Here is a 21,928-nt window from a genome sequence, read left to right as displayed (position 1 = left end):
CTGGGAATCAACAGGAGGCCGGCCCCTGAGGTCCTCAGAGTACGAGATGGTTCATATGGCACTAACATGTCAGAGATGTACTTTGGTGCTCGGCCATGGAGAGACTTGTACACAAGCAGAGCTGCTTTGAAGTCTATTCTTTGAGGTACAGGGAGCCAGTGCAAAGACCTGAGCACAGGACTAATGTGATCATACTTCCTGGTTCTGGTCAGGACTCGAGCAGCAGCATTCTGGATGTACTGAAGCTGTTTTACAGCTCGTTTGGAGAGGCCGGTGAGCAGGCCGTTACAGTAGTCTAACCTGCTGGAGACAAATGCATGAATAAGTATCTCCAGGTCTGGTTTTGACACTATGTTTTTGATTTTGACAATGTTTTTCAGATGGTAAAATGCCGCTGATGTTACTGACTTGATATGGCTGTTAAAGTTCAGGTCAGAGTCCATGATTACCCCTAGGTTTCTGACTTGATTTGAGGGTTTAAGAGACAGAGAATGAAGGTAGCTACTGACTCTTTCTCTTTGTTTCTGTGGGCCAAAAATAATAACTTCGGTCTTGTTTGAGTTTAGCTGTAGAAAGTTGCTCTGCATCCACGCACTGATCTGTTGGAGGCAGTGGCTGAGTGAATCCACCGGCCCATATTCACCTGTTGTCAGTGACACATAGATCTGAGTATCATCTGCATAGTTGTGATAAGATATGTTATTACTGCGTATTAACTGCCCTAGTGGTAGCATGTAGAGGTTGAACAGAAGGGGTCCCAGGATCGATCCCTGGGGCACACCACTAGTCAAGGCCATGTAGTCTGAGACACAACTCCCAATTTCAACAAAATATTTCCTGTCTTCTAGATAAGACTTGAGCCAACTTAGGGCAGATCCAGAGATGCCAACCCAGTCTTGGAGTCTGTGCAAAAGGATCCCATGATCAACAGTATCAAAGGCAGCACTCAGGTCTAGCAGGATTAAGACAGAGACTTTGCCATCATCAGTGTTCAGGCGGATGTCGTTGGTTACCTTGATAAGAGCAGTTTCTGTGCTATGATGGGGTCTAAAACCTGACTGGAAAACATCAAATGAATTGTTTAATAAGAGAAAATCAGTGAGCTGTTGGTAGACAACTTTTTCAAGGACTTTTCCTAAAAATGGCAGATTACAGATAGGTCTGTAATTATTCAGTACAGTGGGATCAAGACCGCTCTTCTTCAAGAGAGGTTTAATGACTGCAGTTTTTAAGGCCTCTGGAAATATTCCAGATTGAAGAGACATGTTAACTATTTGAGTAATTGATGGCAACACACTGTTCAGGACAGACTTTAGAAATCTAGTGGGTAACACATCAAGGCAGCATGTAGACGAGCTCAGACGGGTGATGGTCTCTTGGACAGTTTGGTCAGTGACAGGTACAAAGTGAGTCAGCTTAGAGTGAGTAGGTGGCCGTTCGATAGTTATATGTGTTGTGGAGTTGATGGCTTTTTTAATGCCCTGAACCTTGTCATTAAAAAATACAGCAAACTCATTACATTTAGGTGTGCAAACTAGTTCTATTGGTAGCTGGGTTGGAGGGTTAGTTAATCTGTTAACTGTTGTGAACAGGACACGAGAGTTGCTGCTGCAACTTCCAATGATTTCAGAGAAGTACCTTTCCCTTGTTCTGCATAAGATCTGGTTGTAAGCGTACAACTCCCCCTTATACATTTCATAATGAACCTGGAGTTTTGACTTGCGCCACTGTCGTTCAGCTCTGCGGCACTGTTGTTTCTGTGCCCTGACTAGATCATCGTTCCTCCAGGGAGCTTTCTGTCTATGTTTTCTCAATTTAACCTTCATAGGGGCAATGGCATCCAGAACATTCAAGATGCTAGAAGTAACAGAATTCAGCATTTCATCAACATTGGCACCAGAGGCGTTTTCAAGGTCTACCATTTCTACAAACTGTGCCCTAGTGCTCTCATTTATTTGTCTCCTTTGGACAACTGCAGGGCCAGGCGGTGGTTTGGGAGAAACAGACAGGTCAAAGAATACACAGAAATGATCAGAGAGGGCGACATCAACCACACTGACATTGTGAATATTAACCCCCTTTGTGATGAGCAGGTCCAGAGTGTGCCCTCTGCTGTGGGTGGGGCAACTCACATGCTGAATTAGATCAAAGGTTTCAAGGACAGCATTGAGCTCTTTTGCATTTTTGTCATTGACATTGTCAACATGAACATTAAAATCACCTGTAATGACTAGACCATCAAAGTCTGTGCACACAACTGAGAGCATTTCAGTGAAATCATCAATGAAACTTTGGCTGTGCTGAGGAGGTTTGTACATAACTATGCAGAGTAAGGGAGGAGTTTGTTTTAACTCAATCTTAAAGGACACATACTCAAATGATGAAAACACACCAAATGATAGTCTGCGGGTTGCAATATTATCTCTAAACAGTGCAGAAACGCCTCCACCCTTTTTATTTTCTCGTATTTCCGATTCATGTTTGTAGTTTGGGGGAGTTGATTCAACTAGAACTATGTTTCCTGTGTTTTTGTCAAGCCATGTTTCAGTTAAAAACATAAAATCAAGATTAAAAGAAGAGATAAGATTATTGATTAAAAATGATTTGTTGCATAAAGATCTGACATTGAGTGCAGCAAGTTTAAGATTAGTTTCCTTGGGACTGGTCAAAACCTTGCAAGGGATATCAACTAGATTTCTGTGATTGGACAGTCTAACTGCCCTTTTTTGCATTCTACGTGGTGCAACTACAGGTATAGCACCAGAAGGAAGCTGTTCATCACAGGGCCCCAGTTTGACATAACCTTTCCTAGGACACTGGGGGCCCGTTTCATCCTAGCTCTGGGGGATAGCACGTCTAGAGGCGCGCAGGGGAGGTCGAGTTGAGGGTAGTTTGGGTGATGGACCAGGAGGAGCGGGAGCTGGACGGGATTTGGGTGAACGACGGAGGGGGCGTGTTGGAGGGGCTTTGGATGAAGGACGTGTTGGAGGGACTTTGGGTGAAGGATGTGGAGGGGGCGCTGGAGGGGTAGGAGAGCTCCTGTGTGGTGTGAGGCTCACAGGTGTTAGGGGAGCCATCTTAATTCCTGACTTAATCAGGCTATCAAAATGGCTAGGTAGGGCCATGGGTGAAAGTGGGGGGGATGAAAAGGAAAGTGAGTCTTCACTGGGAGTAGATGTAGCAGGGGGCGCCCAGAGCTGGTCAGATGGTGGTATTTCTGGGGCCAAATCTGGTGGTTGTTGTTGTGGTTCTGCGATTGGGTCCTTAGCTGGCGGTGGTTGTTGTGATGCTGGTGCAGCTGAGTCCTTAGATGGAGGTGGTTGTGGTGCTGGTGCTGCCGGATCCAAGTCTTTGACCGGTGGTGGTAGTGGAGGTAGTTGTTGTTGCCGTTGTGCTGTGGTTCCTGGGACACTGGCTCGGTCCTTCCTTACTGCCTTTTCAGGGCCTTGGCCTCTATGCCCCAGAGCGTGGAGGAGGTTCTTTACTAACTCTCTTGCTCCACCTCTGTTCAGGTGTGGGCCTCTTCCCATGAATAGGTCCTTTCGTTTCCAGAATGTATTGAAGTTCTCAATGTAATGGAATCTTCTGGAAGCACACTCTCTGGAGAGCCAATTGTTCAGCTGAAACAGACGGCTGAACTTGAGTGACACCCCATCGATGTTAGGAAGAGGTCCACTGATGAATGCTTCAACCTCTACTTTGTCGATCTCTTCAAATAACTTGATGAAGTCTTTTTTCAGACGTTCAGATTGTTCTTTTTTGATATCGACAGCACCTACATGGATGATTATTCGTTTAACTCCTTGGTACAAGACTTTAGATAAGAGTCCTGTAATCACTGGAACAGTAGAACTTGGGCAACATAAAGTTTGCATTCTTCTGTGGCTGACTCCACTGATAGCGCCATCTCCAAGCAGCAGCGTATCTCTGACCTTGACGTTTGGCACAGATTTTCTTTCTGCGTGTTCTTTGTTTCCAACATTATGACTCCTATTCTGTGGTCCAATTTCACTGTGTTCTTCAATATCACATTGTGTTAGGGGTAAAAATCTGTTTGTGAGCTTTATTTCGGATGTTTTGTCATCTTTTCGCTTTGGCTTAACACAGAGTTCCTCCGCACAAAGTTTCGGAAAAGACACAACATCACTCAGGTCTATGTCACTGTTATTCTTCTCGTTTGTAGTAAGAGTGGGCTTCTTACCACCCGATGTCACTGGAAGGGTCTTGTGAAGTCCATTTTCAGTTTCCAAAGTAAATATCCGTGTTTGTAGCTCTTTTATTTCTTGTTGGTAGATCCGACAGCGTTCACAGTGGGAGTTTGTTTTTCTTCCTCCTCCGGACATGTCGCTGGCTTGTCAGACGTAAAAATATTGATTTGTATAGGTGGAAGTCACAAAAAAGGATGACCAGTCTGATATTCCAGGAGTTGTGGATGAGGTAAAATAATTAAAAATGATTAATTAAATGATTAAAAAGCAAATAAAGCAGGAAGCGGCAGGAGCAGGGGAAAAAGCGTCTGCACTCTTTTGCAGGGGGAGGTGTACTTTTGAAGTGTTATTCCTGGTGTAATTGCATGAAATGCTGCATAGTGTACAGAACCAATCTGGGGGAAAATGCATTTAACGTCGGTAATGTTTAGAGGACTTTTTTGTCAACCTTCCCCTCTTGCAAACGTTGGTCAGTTTTATATTAATACATGCAATTGTGTTTTTTTTTTTACTTTTTTTTTTTTTTGAACTTTTGTCTACCCTTGTATTGATCAAGTGGTATAGGTTTATATGGGATTAAGAAAGTAAGCAGTGCTAGCAAATTGTGTTTCCAAAAAGTAATTGTTACATTAATCTAATTCAATGTCCCTGATTTCATTTTCATGTAGATGCAATCCTGCAGGAATTAAAAGAACATGGCAGCTGCTAAAAATAAAGTATAAAAACATAATTCAATCAGGTCAAATTTGAGCATGTCATGGATGTAGGCTTTGTTGACAATATTTGACATATGAAACATCTACATAGCAATACATATCTAATGTGGTTTTCATTGTATATATGTAATTGACTGCAACGAAAAACGGTAACGCTCAAACAAAAACATATGGGGAAATGACAAAAAATCGAGTCTAGGTCTCAAAATCTTCGCACGACGTAAATGTAATTCTCTACGAATTAATGCAGCCTCCTCGTCTATTGGGTCCTCCAGAAAAGGACAAGCCATTCTTGTCACTTAGCTTGTCTCTGTGTGACGGAAATGTGGGCGATGAAGGTTAAAGCGAAAAATACCGCTTCATCTTTAAAAAAGGGAGGGGACCGGCAGAAACCTTGAGTTTAGAGGATAAAACCTGCTCCCGACCAGGTTAGGTTCACAGCGTAAGTAACCATGGACACTGACTCTGAGTATAAGTTACCTCTCTTTCAGAAACGGGTTTGACTTACTCTGTTTACTCTGGTTTAACAAACCTCCCATTCTGAAACGGGAAACCCAGGTTTTCCCTGATTTCAGGGTTAACCCACTCAGAGTTTACACTTAACCTCCTTTCTGAAACAGGCCCCAGGACTCCTGGTAGCCTGCTGTTATTATTTTTTATTTTGTCTTGAAGTCGTGGCCCGTTTTTCCATCTTTTCTTCTGTCCTTGCGCTTATCCCTTATCCATTTCCACTTTTTTCAGAATAAAGATCGTTCAAATGTTGTAATTTTTCCTCCACTAACCCATTTTACAGCTCAAGTGATAGAAGGTGTGGCTGAGTGAATCCATCCATCCATCCATCCATCCATCCATCCATCATCCATCCATCCATCATCCATCCAACCATCCATCATCCATCCATCCATCCATCCATCCATCCATCCATCCATCCATCCATCCATCCATCCATCCATCCATCCATCCATCCATCCATCCATCCATCCATCTTCATCTACTTATCCAGGATTACTTTCAAATAAGAATTCTGTAATGCATTACGGTTTAAAGGTAACTTGCATAATACTGTTAATGTGTATATACATATTGCTAATAACTGTATTGAAATTGCCTTACACTACTTTTCTTCATAGTAATCTGGTTCTGTCATAGTTACTTCGGTAATATTAGGTAAAGACATAAACTGTAGTGCAAAATGTATGAATTATTATTTGTCCCACTAAAAGGAGAAGAAAATTCAGTTTGGAAATCAAATTTTTTTAAATTCCGAACAAAATGTTCATGTTTTTTGTTTGCAGTTTGGGAACATTTTATTTCCAATCTGACTTTTGTTCTCATTTCAGTGACGCAAAATTTTACTTTTTATTAAACAAGGAAAAAAAGAACCATTTAAACACTTCTTCTTTGCTTGTACCATAAAATAAGTCAGTTAAGCAAATTGATGTAGTAGAGGGCTGCAGACCAAAAGTGAAAGCTTTTGACCCTTTGTCTGATACTTCTAGTCAGAAACAGAACAAGACTTATGAAAACTATTCAAAGAAAATCCTATTTAAACGAAAATCCTGTTTAAAGTATAATTATTATCTAAAAGGTTTTCAAACGGCAATTTTTCGTCTGCTCCTCATTCAACGATTTGAAAGAAGACTCATAAAGAGGCTCCCAAAAGCTTTGCTTGTGTTATTTAGCTTAAAAATAATTATTCATAAGAACTTCAGGTCACCTGCATGAAGCTAAATGCTTCTCTCTTCTGGTTTAAACACTGAATTGTTTTAGTTTCATCTTCTGATTAACAAGCAAAAGTTTCTGACTTTTTCCATTAAAGTCTTTGTTCTTACTTGACTTTAGAATTGACAAACTGACAGAAACCTTTAAAAACAGAAAGGTTCTTTGGTTGTGGCTTCTAAAATAGACGTTTAAGGTCTGGAAGAGACCAGTTTGTGTCGTGGAAGAACGTAGTCTACCTGCAGTTTTCAGGAAACCTGCATGGCTGCATTTCGCCTCTCTTCTCTCCTGCAGCCGCATGGATGGATGGGCGGTTCCAAAATATTTCCAGAAGATTGGTTTTCATTTCAGAAATCCCGCTCAGCGTGTCCGTCTCCAAAATCAGTAAAATGCTTCTGGAAGCTGCTGTTTCCCCACACGCGTGCTTTTCAATCCGACTCTTCACGTGTTTACCTGGACTGTACCACTTCGGTCACCATCCCCCTTCCCATTCTCAAGTAATGGCATGATCCTCGGCTGTGCTCACACGTGATTGGCTAAATGCTTTGGTTCTCCTCAGTAGGAGTCAGCTCTTTCATCCGCATTGAACGGCACAATGACGTCAAATGACATCATCGGTGATGATGATGTCATTACATCAAATGACATCACTGAGCAGTGGCCAAAAAGTTCCTAAATATGAGTCAAGAGTCCTGTTTCAGAACTCAACAGAGACTCAAAGATCTCAAGAGATTTCACACACGTTGGTTTTGAATCGGTTCTCACATTTACATTTTCACCGACTTACACCTCAGAGACATGAAGAAAAACGGCAAAACGACTAAACCTGTGGCATCTGAAACCAAACCTCCAGCGGTTCCACAAGTTCAGAAAATGTCTGATGAGGAAAAACCAAAAGGCCCGTCTGTCAAAAAGGATTTGTCTGCTCTGATCCGAGAACGGGACCTTTTACTGAATAAACTGTACAACAGGAATGAGCAGTTATCTGAACTGAAACAGAGAAGAATTGCCACTGAGGAGAGCTGTGTCCTGCACTGGGAGTTGCTGCAAGACATGGAAGTGGCCTTAGAAGAAAAACGCAGACTCAGACAAAGACGTGAAAAAGAACTCCAACATTGCAAACGGTTGATGAAGGCAAAAGCCCAAAAAGTCAAGCAGGATCTGGAGGAACAGGCCAGCTTCAAGCATCAACTGTGTACAAAATTGCAGTTGGAGATGACACTGGCAAACCAACTTGAGTCCCAGGTGGCAGAGCTTTCTGAGGAAATGACAACACTGCAAGCATCTGTCCAACCTGTGGAGTGTGTTGGCCAAACCGAGGGTTTGCTTGAAGAGAGTGTCCCACAACCGGAAAGATCTGAGAATGTGACAAAAGATGCATCATTGGATGTTACAGTTTCAGACCCACAAGCAGTTCCAGAACCTTCCAAGAAGCGCAAGAAGCGTAAGAATAAGAAGGGAAAGAAAATTCCTGCCCCGGAGGAACTGGAAACCTGCGAACCAGTCAGCGCACTTCTGGCTGACAAAAAAACTCCAGAAAACATCAGTCAGGATCAAATAAACACAGAGGGAACCGACTCACCAGCAGCAGACTGCTTTCCCCAAGAGACTGTCACAGAATCTAGGGAAAATGTTGCTGAGGAGCTTTCTGAGGAAATGACAACACTGCAAGCATCTGTCCAACCTGTGGAGTGTGCTGGCCCAACCGAGGGTTTGCTTGAAGAGAGTGTCCCACAACCACAAAGATCTGAGAATGTGACAGTAGATGCATCATTGGATGTTACAGTTTCAGACCCACAAGCAGTTCCAGAACCTTCCAAGAAGCGCAAGAAGCGTAAAAATAAGAAGGGAAAGAAAATTCCTGCCCCGGAGGAACTGGAAACCTGCGAACCAGTCAGCACACCTCTGGCTGACCAAAAAACTCCAGAAAACATCAGTCTGGATCAAATAAACTCAGAGGAAACCGACCGAAACTTGGACCAGGCTCCAGTCCAAGTCCAAGTTTCAGACCAAGCGTTTGCTTCTGAACAATCAGTGACTGCAGAACCTTCCAGAAAGCGCAGGAGACCTATGGAGATGGACACAACAGAATGTCCTCCCATCAAAAAACAGAGGATCTGTAAACCAGTCCTTGTAAGGACTCGTCTGGCCAAACGAAGGAGTGCAGTCAAGGCCAAACTTGAGGAGACAACAGACAAAACTGCCTTAGGACTGCCATGGACCTTTATCAGTAAGAATGACCCTGAAACAGAGGAATCAGTTGTGTCTGAACTTCTGAGAGAAGAAGCAGACGCTTCCAGTCAACCAGAGCCACCCAAAAAAGAAAAAATCTCCCTGTGGAGGAGATTCAAGAAGGCTCTCACACCTGCAAGATGGCGCAAGTACAAGAGCAACACTCCTGTGGTCATCCCAGATGAAAGATTGACAGACACTGCAGAGGCAGTTGAACATCTGCCTGAAAGTCCATCTGTGGATGATCAAGACAGTGACTCGCTCACCTCTCTGTCTACTGATTCTGGACTGACTGAAGAGGAAACGTCAGTTGAAGATGAAGCTTCAGATGATGAGGACGAAACTTCAGATGATGAGGACGAAACGTCAGATGATGAGGACGAAACGTCAGATGATGAGGAAGAAACTTCAGATGACCAGAGAGTCATGCCAGATGAAGAGGAAGATGAGTCTTCTGATGGTCAGAGGATTTCTGTGTGGAGAAGATTTAAAAAGGCTCTCACACCAGCAAGCAAACCCCAGTATAAAAATAGACTGGAAATCTAAATTTTAGCCAAAACAAACTTGGGTTTTCTCCTGGTGCTCAGGTTCCCCCTTAAAAAAAATCTTCATCATTTGTATTATTTTTATTGTTAAGAGATGAAGAGCAAACCCTTTTTTTTGTTATTTGTGTTTAATATGTTTGGGTTTTCTCCTGGTGCTCAGGTTCACCCTTAAAAAAATGTATTATTTATTTCAATGTTATTCATAAATGTTGTTGTGTTTTGTTTAAAGATGAAAATGTAAAAAAAAAAAAGTTTTATTTAATGTTTGTGGAGTTTCTAATGGTGCCTTTATTTCACCCAAAAAATGTATTATTCATACATCAATGTTGTTGTGTTTGGTTAAAAGATAAAAAAAATTGAAAAAGAAATGTTGAAAAACAAGTTTTAGTTTAATATTTGTGGGGTTTTCTAAAAAACAAAAAAAAAAAACAGTGTGTGTGCGGTTGTTAGTCTTTGTGTGTCCCTGTGATTGGTTGGAAAAAACTACAGTGTCAATGAATGAATGAGTAAATAAAGAAATGAATGATGGAATGAAAGTGTTTTGTAAAAAAATAAAAAAGTGAAAAAAACATTTTTGTTTAATGTTAGTGGGGTTTTATAAAAAAAAAAAAAAAAAAAAAAAAAAAACAGGGTGTGTGTGGTTGGTAGTCTTTGTAAATAAAGGAATGAATGAATGAATGATCGAATGATGGAATGAATGTGTAATGCAACCACAAGGGGGAACAATCCAGTGCCCACTTGTGCCGGTCCCAAGTCCGGATAAATGCAGAGGGTTGTGTGAGAGAAGAAATTAAACTGAACATGTGATTCACAGAAATGAGTTAATGTGTGTGTGTGTGTGTGTGTGTGTGTGTGTACATACATGTGTGTACAGACACATTAACTCATCGTGTGTGTACATATATGTATAGGTATGTACACAAGTACATATATGTGTGTACATACATATATACAATATGTACCGGCATATATACACACGGCAAGGCACAGGGAGTGGATGAAGTCCCCCTGGGGAACCCCCTGGTATTTCTCTAGTTTCTCATGTTCCTTCTTATGATTCCATCACTTGGTACGACCACATCCTCCACAACGGCTTTCCTCTGTTCATTATCCACTGCAATGTCAGTTTGGTTCACCATTACCATCCTGTCTGTATCTGGAAGTCCCACAGGATCTTTGCTCTCTCATTCTGTACCACTTTTGGAGCTGTTTGACACTCTGACTTGGGGTTTTCAGACCATATTAAAGTTTAAAGTTTAATATTCATTAAAGCTATAAATGACATATCCGAATCCCTTGATGACGAACACCACTGTGCCGCGCTCTTCATCGACCTCTTCCCCCCGCGGTGGAAGGGAAGCGGAGAGGAACCCGGGGCCGCAAGGTGCGTTTGAAGTGTTGTCGATGCATCTGGCGGGCACACGACGGACAGCCAGGGAAAGACAAACCCTCCCACCGCAATCGGTCCTCCGCGTCCGGCCGTCACAGAGGCTCCTTGTCATCCCTCGGGGGAACAGCTGAAGCCGGTCGGGCGCCATGGCGGAGGAGAGGGGGAACTGCGCGGTCGTCCGGTGGTGGCGGCCGAGCCTGCAAAAGTAGCTGCCCGGGGGCAGCCCGCTGGTTTTCCCTGGGCCGTGTGTGAGCGCGCCGTCGAGTGCCGGGGCTCCGAGAGCTGAGGGCAGGCGAGGAAGAGCGTCTCACCGCATCTCCGTCTGTGCGACCGCTGGAACCCGGACGCCCTGGGCACGGGACCCGTGCGTTCAGCCGGCAGCGAGCGGGGAGCGGCGGCTACTGCTCCACGCCCCCTGCGGCAACCCGCGTTGGCTGCCTTGGCGGGCGGCGGAACCCCTGGGGGGCCCCACCTATGTAAAGACCTTGATAAAGGTATCATCGATAACCTGCACCTATGCTGATGATACCATCTTGTACACTTCAGCACTCTCAGTTGAGCTTGCCATATCAAAGCTCCAATCAGCTTTCAATCCTCTGCAGAACACTTTTTATTATTTAAAACTGGTTTAAAACTCTAACAAGACTAAATATCAGCTATTCTCTTAAAGCAAAGCCAAACTCCAAAAAATGCCCCCAATTACTACAAAAGAAGGACATTTAATTGAACTGGTAACAGAAAACAGCTACAGCCTGCGCTCTAAGGACATGCTCCTGCTCTCTGTGCCCAGAGTGCGCACAGAGATGGGAAAAAAGGCTTTTAGATTTGCTGCAGCACAGTTTTGGAATAAACTCCAGAAAGAGTTTGAATTGAAAGAATTGATCTCCTTGTGCTCTTTTAAAAAACTTTTAAATGAAAATGAGACAAAGCTTTCAAACTGTAAATGCTTTATTTAAGACTGTCTGTTATGATTGAGTGTGAGTGTAAATAAGAGTTGTGTGTTATTGTTTTGCTGCCTCCTCTTGTCCAGGACACTCTTGCAAAATAGATTTTTAATCTCCATGAGTTTTTTATCCTGGTTAAATAAAGGTGAAATAAAATAAATAAATAAAAATACTATATTCTGCACACATGTTCCTGTATAGTATCCTCTGCTCTCCATTGCCTGAGACATTCACCATCCAATCCGTACCTGTCGCATGTGCAGAATCCGGGCGGCATTACCGTCTAAAGACATAATTGAGGTGGCCTAAAGGTGCAAGACACATTTACTTTTAATATACGACCTACAGCAAATCTCAGTACTAACTAACGAATCATGAAGCACTAAAAACACTCTCGGAACAAATGAACAAATACTGAAACACAAAAGCAAATCATGAAACACAAAAGCAAATCCGGGTGCAAATGACCGAATACCGAATCACAAAACCAATCTAGTTACAAGCACAACAATGAAAGTGGAGAAACAGCTTCTAACAGTAAAGGAACGTCCTGAATCCCGGAAGTGACGTAATAAAAAACTCATTATATATGATTTTTTAAAGTATTTTATTGCTAGTTTTTATGTGAACATGTTAAATACATGAGACAGTACAAAAACATTACAACTAATTACAATAAAAATTGCAACAATGTTTAGCATGGCAAAGTTTTTGCATCACTTCCGTTATTATGGGAATCCCTTTCCGTCCAGCTTGCAAAACACCACAGCAGAAGGAGAAAATATGAACAAAAGCGAGCAGCTGCTAAAAGAAAGGGATTACCCTTACTACTGAATGTGACGCGAAACTTTACCTTGCTAAACTTTGTTGAAATTATTATTGTAGAAATACAATAGAAAATAATGCTTTTGGACTGTTTCATGTATTTAAAATGTCCACATACAGAAAACAATAATTAAGAACTTTGGTTTTATACTTTGTCCCTTTCTGTTAGAGCCCATGTCTCCGCTTTCATTGTTGTGTTTCTGTTTTTTTGTAATGGGGTTGTGTTTATGTAATTCGGTATTTGGTCATTTGCATCCGGATTTGATTTTTTGTTTCAGGGTTCTGTAAATTGTTTCATTGTTTGCTGTTGTGTTTCGGTATTTGTTCATTTGTTCTGGAATTTTTTGTTGTTGTATCTTAAATGTAAGCGTGTCTTGCACCTCTCAGCCACCGTACCTAATTAATGTTGTTCAATCAATCAATCAATCAAACTTTATTCTCATGCATTGCACTCGAAGTGCTTTTACATTTCAAACAAAAAACAAAAACACAATATTACAATAAAAACCCAACCCACACTTCACCCTAAAATAAATTTAAGGCTTGGCTCTGCTGTGAGGACCATGGTTACAACCACCAACCAAGCTGGCAAGTCCTGGAAGAAAAGATCCCCACAAGAAACACTGGAGCTAAAATCATGACAAAATACTCAAATTGAAGACATACGATGAATATAAAGACATAAAATTGAGAATAAGATTAGATGCATAAAATGAAATTAAATACATACAGTAATATGTAATAAAACTATTAGAATCAATAAGCAGATTAGATCAACTAAAAGAGAAATTAAAAAGGTGGGTCTTGAGCCTCTTCTTAACACTAGAACGTCCGTAGGGCAGCCATTTGGCTTTTCTACCTAAAATGTCCAAGGGACAGCCAAGTGCCTGGATTAGCTAAAATTTACATGCCCAAAGAGCAGCCTTCAACATAGTTTACACATGAACAGCACAGCCATTAGGTTTTTCTCTCGGCATGCAAAAAGGACAAGCCAAGTGGCTGCGCAAGTTTTCACTATTTCCCCTCACCTCTGTCATTTCTAGTAAGAGGTCACCACAGTTTGGTTTTTCTTTTTTGGCTTAGATTTATCGTTCATGCACAAGAGACACTTCTTTACCGACATAATACTGAAATGTTCAAGCAAAGAAATCATGTGGTCAAATTCATATCTTCAACCCACTACTTGTCTGCGCATACTTGGTACTGCCCCAAAATCTCCTTTCTGCATTTGCCACATGGTATACTTGTAGCAATCAACAAAGCGCACTCTGGCATGATTGTTCTTGCACTGACCATTCACCTGGCATATTGCCAGTTTCCCTTTGCCAGGTATGGGAGCTTGTCACCAAACACGGTATTCCTTTTACGCCTTCTCAGCTCCCGCATGTACCTGTGCAAGGTTTTTTACTGATTCTGGAAGCTCCCAGTGAATTTTGCCTGGGTTGAAAGTTTAATGCAGTTGGCAACAACAAACCCACAAACATTGGAGATTGCAGGAAACCTGTCAGTCCCAACTTGTTCCATGCGCGTGCCCTTGACATCAAAGTGTAAATGCCGCATGATATCTTTGAAGTGGTTTCTGACCATCAGTGGATTTCCCATTTTCGCCAGCCATCTTGCATCTTGCGTTTTGCTTGGATGGAAGTTTTATCCCCTCCTCACAAGGAGGATGGCAATGAACCCCATTAGTTCAGGGAGGGCCATGAACCAGCTGTCATCTTCTGTCTGACGTTCATGCTGAACAACACAGTCCCGAATAGTCTGAAGCATGTTCAGAGTGAGGAAACACAGGAAACTCTGTAAGCGAGTCGACACCGTACTTCTGACCAAAGCAGTTGGCTCTTCTTCAGCAGTGTAACATTCAATTGTGCTATGGAGAGGCCGCCCAAGCTTTTCTAAATGCCACATCGTGCCATCTTTTGCTTTTCCTGTTGGCACAGTGTGTCTCCTCTCTGTCGTCCTCTCTTTTCTGATGGCAATGAAATCTCCTCATCTGTGATCTGATTTCTTAGATCTGAGCGATGAAAACCTTCAGCAATGTAAAGATATATGTTGTTTCACTTGTTTAATTTAATTTCTTTTGTTTTTTGTTGAATTCTAGTTGCAACTATAAATTCCAAAACATGTCAAATAGGCCTCCTTTGCCTCCCCAGTCCAAGAAACGTGGTTAAATTAAATGACTAAATTTCTCATAGGTGTGTATGTGAGTGTGCATGGTTATTTATCTATGTGGCCCTGCAATGGACTGGTGACCCATCCAGGGTGTACCCTCCCCAGTTGCTTGTGACTAGCTGGGATGTGCTCCAGCAGACCCCTGTGATCCTGACCAGGATGAGCAGGCAGAGAAAATAAATGGATAGACAACTGCTAGAATCAGCAAATGAGAACAAGATGTTCATGAAATCTTATCAAAAGAAATATCAGTCTGAGTCCAGCTAAAGGACTATCTCTTCTCCCTCAGAGTCAAATGGGTTGACTTGCTCCAGGATAATTTTCAATGTCTGTTCAGGGTAGTAAAAATAAGGCATCTTGGTTTTTCAGTTGACAAACTGGCAGTCAAAGTTTGTCAGAGCTTGGAGGCTCTTTTGAAGCAGAAAAACCTCCCCCACCCTGATCTGAGTAAAGAATGTGGTTAGCTAGGACATGTCTTCATCCAGATGATCAGGTAGTTGGTGCTGCATTTACAAATGAAAGGTGGCTAATTGAAGGCTGTTGAATTAGTCATTTCGAGCCACCCAGCCATTTGGCTGTGCTCTGGACGCTGCAGGGGGAGTGAAAAATCCTGGGCGTTCTAGTGTTAAAAACCTCTACAGTCTCTGTGGCGCTGAGGCTCTCCGGCAGGCTGTTCCACAGGCGATGACCGTAATGGTGGATCAAAGCCTCACCATAAGTCTTGGTCCTCACCTTAAGGACAAAAAGAATTCCAACACCGGAGGGCTTCAGGGTCCACAAGGCCTCATAGTTTGAAAGAATATCATTTATATAAGAAGGCCCAAGACCATTAAAACATTTATAAACCATTCAAAGAATTTTAAAATCAATTCTCAAATGCACGGGGAGCCAATGTACCGATTTTAAAATGGGTGGAATGTGTTCCTGCCCCCTGGTTCTCGTCAGAACTTGTGCCGCTGAGTTATGTGGAAGTTTTAAGTTTGAAAGAGACTTTTTGGGTAAACCATAGAGCAGGGCATTACAATAATCTAAACCAGTGTTTTTCAACCAGTGTGCCGTGGGAGATGGTCAGGTGTGCCTTGGAAATGACGCATTCACTGATCTGAAATCATTTACCATCTCCAGGATATCAGCTCTGTGTTCATCCAAACAGGCTCTGATAAAACACTGAGTAGTTAGGACTATGAAAGATCACCAAATACTTTTTTTCTTTCTGTTGAGCATTGCAGCTGTGTTGCGACACTACTTTGCAGCTCTGCATTGCAGCTTTTCTGCTTGAATGGCTGCAGTTGTGCTGTGCCACCTATGTCAGGCTAGCTTTCGGAGTGCCGCTGGCTGCTCCAGACATCGGAAAGCTTCAGTCCTGTCTGGGGCTGTGCTCTAGAACAGGGGTTTTCAACCTTTTTTGAGCCACGACACACTTCAACCTTGACAAAAATCCCGCGGCACACCAGCATCCTAAAATAAAATAAAAAGGAGAAACTCAGTCTGTATTGATCTACAGTCCCTCCACAATCTCACATGCATTTTTGTGATAATTGTTGCAAAAAAACTGGAAGCTGCAGCTGTTTTTTCTAAAAGATGTAATAAAAGTTAAATTAAAAGATTTAAAAACTGTCTGATGTGTGTTCGTTGTTGCTTAAGACGTTTAACAAAGGAAGGCTCATTGTACGCTGAGACGCTGTCACTTTAACTCAATGCATCGTGGGAGCTGTAGTGCAAACAGCTGCCAAATGCAGAGAGACTAGCGTCTCTGAGCTTCATTGTTTTGTTCACTAGTTCCACGGTCTGACACCGCATCCTGTAGAAAGCTACACCGCTAAAGACGAGCTTTAGCTGGTATTTTTGTTGGAACTGAGCGACTTTATGAGCAGAATCTGAAGAGGGAAGTGAAGACTTTAACCACTTCTGATTGATCAGACTGATGACGTGTGATTAAGCCTTTAAGAATGATTGGTGGAGACAGTTGAAAGGGGCGGGACTTTTCAGAAAACAGCTAAAGCAACGGCTAAATCGCGGAACCACCATTCTTATCAAAGTGTCTTTAATAGAATCAAATAAACAGAAAGAAAAAAGTATTTTACGATCTATCATATTTCTAACTACTCAGTGTTTTATCAGGGCCTGTTTGGATGAACACAAAGCTGATATCCTGGATATGGAAATGTTTTTAGATCAGTTAATGAGGGCAATTTCCCACGGCACACCTGACCATCTCCCACGGCACACTAGTGTACCGCGGCACACTGGTTGAAATACACTGCTCTAGGGGTCTCGTGAGCTTTGCAGTGACACTAGCGTTACTTTTCCTTGGCTGTGAAGCTGAAAGTCCTGAAAAGACGTCCAGAATGAGGCAGAGGAGCTGGAGAATGTGAACACAAACACCACATGCCGGCAGTTGAGTCAGGTTTGGAGTCAGCGATGAAGCCCTCTGGTGGGTTTTGCATATGCTTTTCTGTGTGGACATAAAGCAGAGGGAGCAGGTACGACTGGGATCCATCAGAGTATGAAGAAATGAAGAGCTCAGTCAAACACATCCGTCTGCAAAACCACATTCTTTCAGATGAAAACTATCGCTGAACAAAAGCTGCAGATCTGTCCAAAAGAGAGCAGATTCATGAAGCTTTACTCACTGTGACAGTTCATAAAACTGTTCAACCAAACTAAAACTTGCCTATCTGGAACTGCCCAGCTTAGAAAAGAAACATGGAAGTTTAGTTTTTGAGTCAAATGGTCTTCAATCTTCTAATCTAATGGAGATACTAGCCGTTAGTTTGTCCACTTTCTGATCAGAACAGTCATCTTGGCAGAGCTTTGGCTCCCAAAAAAGCTAAAGTTTGCTGTAAAAAGTCTGCATTCTGTGAAACTGCAGTTCTGAAACAAACATTAGCTTCATCTCATTTTAGCTGCTGGTTCTGATACTAAAGACAGAAGTGGAGACGTTTGCCTCCACAGATCCTGTAGGAAGTCAACCTCAGGCCTCCAAACCCAGCATTTGATTCTGTTAAAGACATTTTGATAAGAATGGTGGTACCGCGATTTAGCCGTGGCTTCAGCTCTGTTTTAGGAGAAGTCCCGCCCTTCCAACTGTCTCCACCAATCATTCTTGGAAGCTTAATCACATGTCATCAGTCTGACCAATCAGAAGTGGTTAAAGTTTTCACTTCCTTGTTTCGATTCTGCTCATAAAGTCTCTCAGTTCCTCAATAGTCTTTAGCGGTGTAGCTTTCCACAGAATCCGGTGTCAGACCGTGGAACAAGTGAACAAAACACAGAAGCTCAGAGAAGAGAGTCTGTCTGCCACTACATCGCCCATGATGCATTGTGTTAAAGTGAAAGCCACTCTGCGCTACAATGAGTCTTCCCTGTTAAACATCTTAAAAACCACAACAAACACACATCAAACAGTTTTTAAATCTTCTTGATGAAATCGGAGCTCAACTGTTTAGTTCTCCTTCAAGGTTTGTGTTTATTAACAGCCAAACATCCCAGAGTTTGGTCCAAGTCATCTTTCTGACTGAAATATTTTTCTAATAACGTCTGAATTATTTTACATGTTAAACTTAAGAAGAAGTCATAATGACATTTAAGATACAGGATTAAGGTGAAGTGGCCAACAGACACAATTAAACTAAACTGAAACAATTTAATCTTCTAAAAAGAAATGAAACATTATGTTAAAGTTTTCAAAAACTTCATCTTTGATTAAGACAAAAGAAAAACTAAGAAAACTTCAACATGTTCACTTTTTGTGTAGCTACAGAAATTATAAATTTAAAGTTAGTCTTTTGGTGTAAAATTTATCAAACATATGATGTGATCATATGATTGTTCAAAAAAATACAGTTGCCTTTGCACTAACATTGAAAAAATATATTTTTTAGAAATATATAAAACACAATTTAGAAAGAATATATGTGGGTTTTTTTTAGATTACATGAAATTGCATGTTCATAAACTGAAGGGAAAAACAACTACCAGTGTAAAATGTCAAATAATTTAGTTGAAAATTATTACTGAAAACTAACTTTACTTTTATTACATCTTTTAGAAAAAACATTGCAGAGAGACTGTACATCAATAAAGACCATAGATTTTCTCCTTTTTTAATTTTTGGATGCTGGTGTGCCGTGGGATTTTTGTCAAGGATAAAGTGCCTTGGCTCAGAAAAAGTTAAAAAAACATTGATCTAAACAACTAAAAATAAAAGCATGCATCAGCATCTCTGTGGTGGCAGGAGAGAGGAATGGACGGACTCTGGCAATGTTTTTAAGATGATCAAATCCTGTCTCAATCTCTTGTAACATATTCTGCCAATCAATGTTGAGTGTACTATGTAAACAGGCTCTGTGTGAGAAATCACCTGTTGCAACAAATCCATATTAAAAGCAGGGGCCTGTTTCAGAAAGGAGGTTCAACCAAGTCTGAGGTTAAACTTGAACTCTGAGTTGGTCAATCGAGAGATTAACAACTCTGAGTTTTCTGTTTCAGAGAAGCTGATCGGAGTTAGGTTAATCAATTCTGAGTGGACTGATTCGGAGGTAAGCGTGCGCACCGCGACTATAAGAAGCCATTATCAATGGAGCGCAGATATCACGAGTCACCATGGCAACCGTGGAAAATAAGAGGTCTGCATATTTTTCGCCAGCTGAACTTGAGGTGCTGCTGCAGAGTTACAGTGAATATGAGCACAGATTCCAGAAGAAAAGCAACACCGCTGCATCTGCAAAACAGAGACAGTTAGCGTGGGAAAACATAGCTGCTCAAGTTAATGCGTAAGTTTGCATTTAAATCATTGTTATAAAATATTGGCTGTAATAACTTTTTAAATAGCGTAAGGTGTGAAATAAAAAATGGCGATATTTAGGTGTACTTTTGAAGTGTTATTCCTGGTGTAATTGCATGAAATGCTGCATAGTGTACAGAACCAATCTGGGGGAAAATGCATTTAACGTCGGTAATGTTTAGAGGACTTTTTTGTCAACCTTCCCCTCTTGCAAACGTTGGTCAGTTTTATATTAATACATGCAATTGTTTTTTTTTTACTTTTTTTTTTTTTGAACTTTTGTCTACCCTTGTATTGATCAAGTGGTATAGGTTTATATGGGATTAAGAAAGTAAGCAGTGCTAGCAAATTGTGTTTCCAAAAAGTAATTGTTACATTAATCTAATTCAATGTCCCTGATTTCATTTTCATGTAGATGCAATCCTGCAGGAATTAAAAGAACATGGCAGCTGCTAAAAATGAAGTATAAAAACATAATTCAATCAGGTCAAATTTGAGCATGTCATGGATGTAGGCTTTGTTGACAATATTTGACATATGAAACATCTACATAGCAATACATATCTAATGTGGTTTTCATTGTATATATGTAATTGACTGCAACGAAAAACGGTAACGCTCAAACAAAAACATATGGGGAAATGACAAAAAATCGAGTCTAGGTCTCAAAATCTTCGCACAACGTAAATGTAATTCTCTACGAATTAATGCAGCCTCCTCGTCTATTGGGTCCTCCAGAAAAGGACAAGCCATTCTTGTCACTTAGCTTGTCTCTGTGTGACGGAAATGTGGGCAATGAAGGTTAAAGCGAAAAATACCGCTTCATCTTTAAAAAAGGGAGGGGACCGGCAGAAACCTTGAGTTTAGAGGATAAAACCTGCTCCCGACCAGGTTAGGTTCACAGCGTAAGTAACCATGGACACTGACTCTGAGTATAAGTTACCTCTCTTTCAGAAACGGGTTTGACTTACTCTGTTTACTCTGGTTTAACAAACCTCCCATTCTGAAACGGAAAACCCAGGTTTTCCCTGATTTCAGGGTTAACCCACTCAGAGTTTACACTTAACCTCCTTTCTGAAACAGGCCCCAGGACTCCTGGTAGCCTGCTGTTGTTATTTTTTATTTTGCCTTGAAGTCGTGGCCCGTTCTTCCATCTTTTCTTCTGTCCTTGCGCTTATCCCTTATCCATTTGCAAGGAAACGTTCCACATACAACTTTTCTCGTGTAGCACGCCGCCAAACTACTTTTAGCGCTCAACTGACTGAAATGTGACCGACGAATTCCTGTCCATTTTCAAAACCAACTTTTTTCAGAATAAAGATCGTTCAAATGTTGTAATTTTTCCTCCACTAACCCATTTTACAGCTCAAGTGATAGAAGGTGTGGCTGAGTGAATCCATCCATCCATCCATCAATCATCCATCCATCTATCCATCCATCCATGAGTATAACCATCCATCATCCATCCACCCATCCACCCATCCATCCATCTTCTTCTACTTATCCAGGATGAGGGATTACTTTTAAATAAGAATTCTGTAATGCATTACGGTTTCAAGGTAACTTGCATAATACTGTTAATGTGTATATACATATTGCTAATAACTGTATTGAAATTGCCTTACACTACTTTTCTTCATAGTAATCTGGTTCTGTCATAGTTACTTCGGTAATATTAGGTAAAGACATAAACTGTAGTGCAAAATGTATGAATTATTATTTGTCCCATTAAAAGGAGAAGAAAATTCAGTTTGGAAATCAAATTTTTTTAAATTCCGAACAAAATGTTCATGTTTTTTGTTTGCAGTTTGGGAACATTTTATTTCCAATCTGACTTTTGTTCTCATTTCAGTGACGCAAAATTTAAATTTTTATTAAACAAGGAAAAAAAGAACAATTTAAACACTTCTTCTTTGTTTGTACCATAAAATAAGTCAGTTAAGCAAATTGATGTAGTAGAGGGCTGCAGACCAAAAGTGAAAGCTTTTGACCCTTTGTCTGATACTTCTAGTCAGAAACAGAACAAGACTTATGAAAACTATTCAAAGAAAATCCTATTTAAACGAAAATCCTGTTTAAAGTATAATTATTATCTAAAAGGTTTTCAAACGGCAATTTTTCGTCTGCTCCTCATTCAACGATTTGAAAGAAGACTCATAAAGAGGCTCTCAAAAGCTTTGCTTGTGTTATTTAGCTTAAAAATAATTATTCATAAGAACTTCAGGTCTCCTGCATGAAGCTAAATGCTTCTCTCTTCTGGTTTAAACACTGAATTGTTTTAGTTTCATCTTCTGATTAACAAGCAAAAGTTTCTGACTTTTTCCATTAAAGTCTTTGTTCTTACTTGACTTTAGAATTGACAAACTGACAGAAACCTTTAAAAACAGAAAG

This window comes from Oryzias latipes, chromosome 12 (assembly GCF_002234675.1).
Source record: "Oryzias latipes chromosome 12, ASM223467v1".
Classification (NCBI taxonomy): Eukaryota; Metazoa; Chordata; class Actinopteri; order Beloniformes; family Adrianichthyidae; genus Oryzias; species Oryzias latipes.
This window is presented reverse-complemented; position numbering follows the sequence as displayed.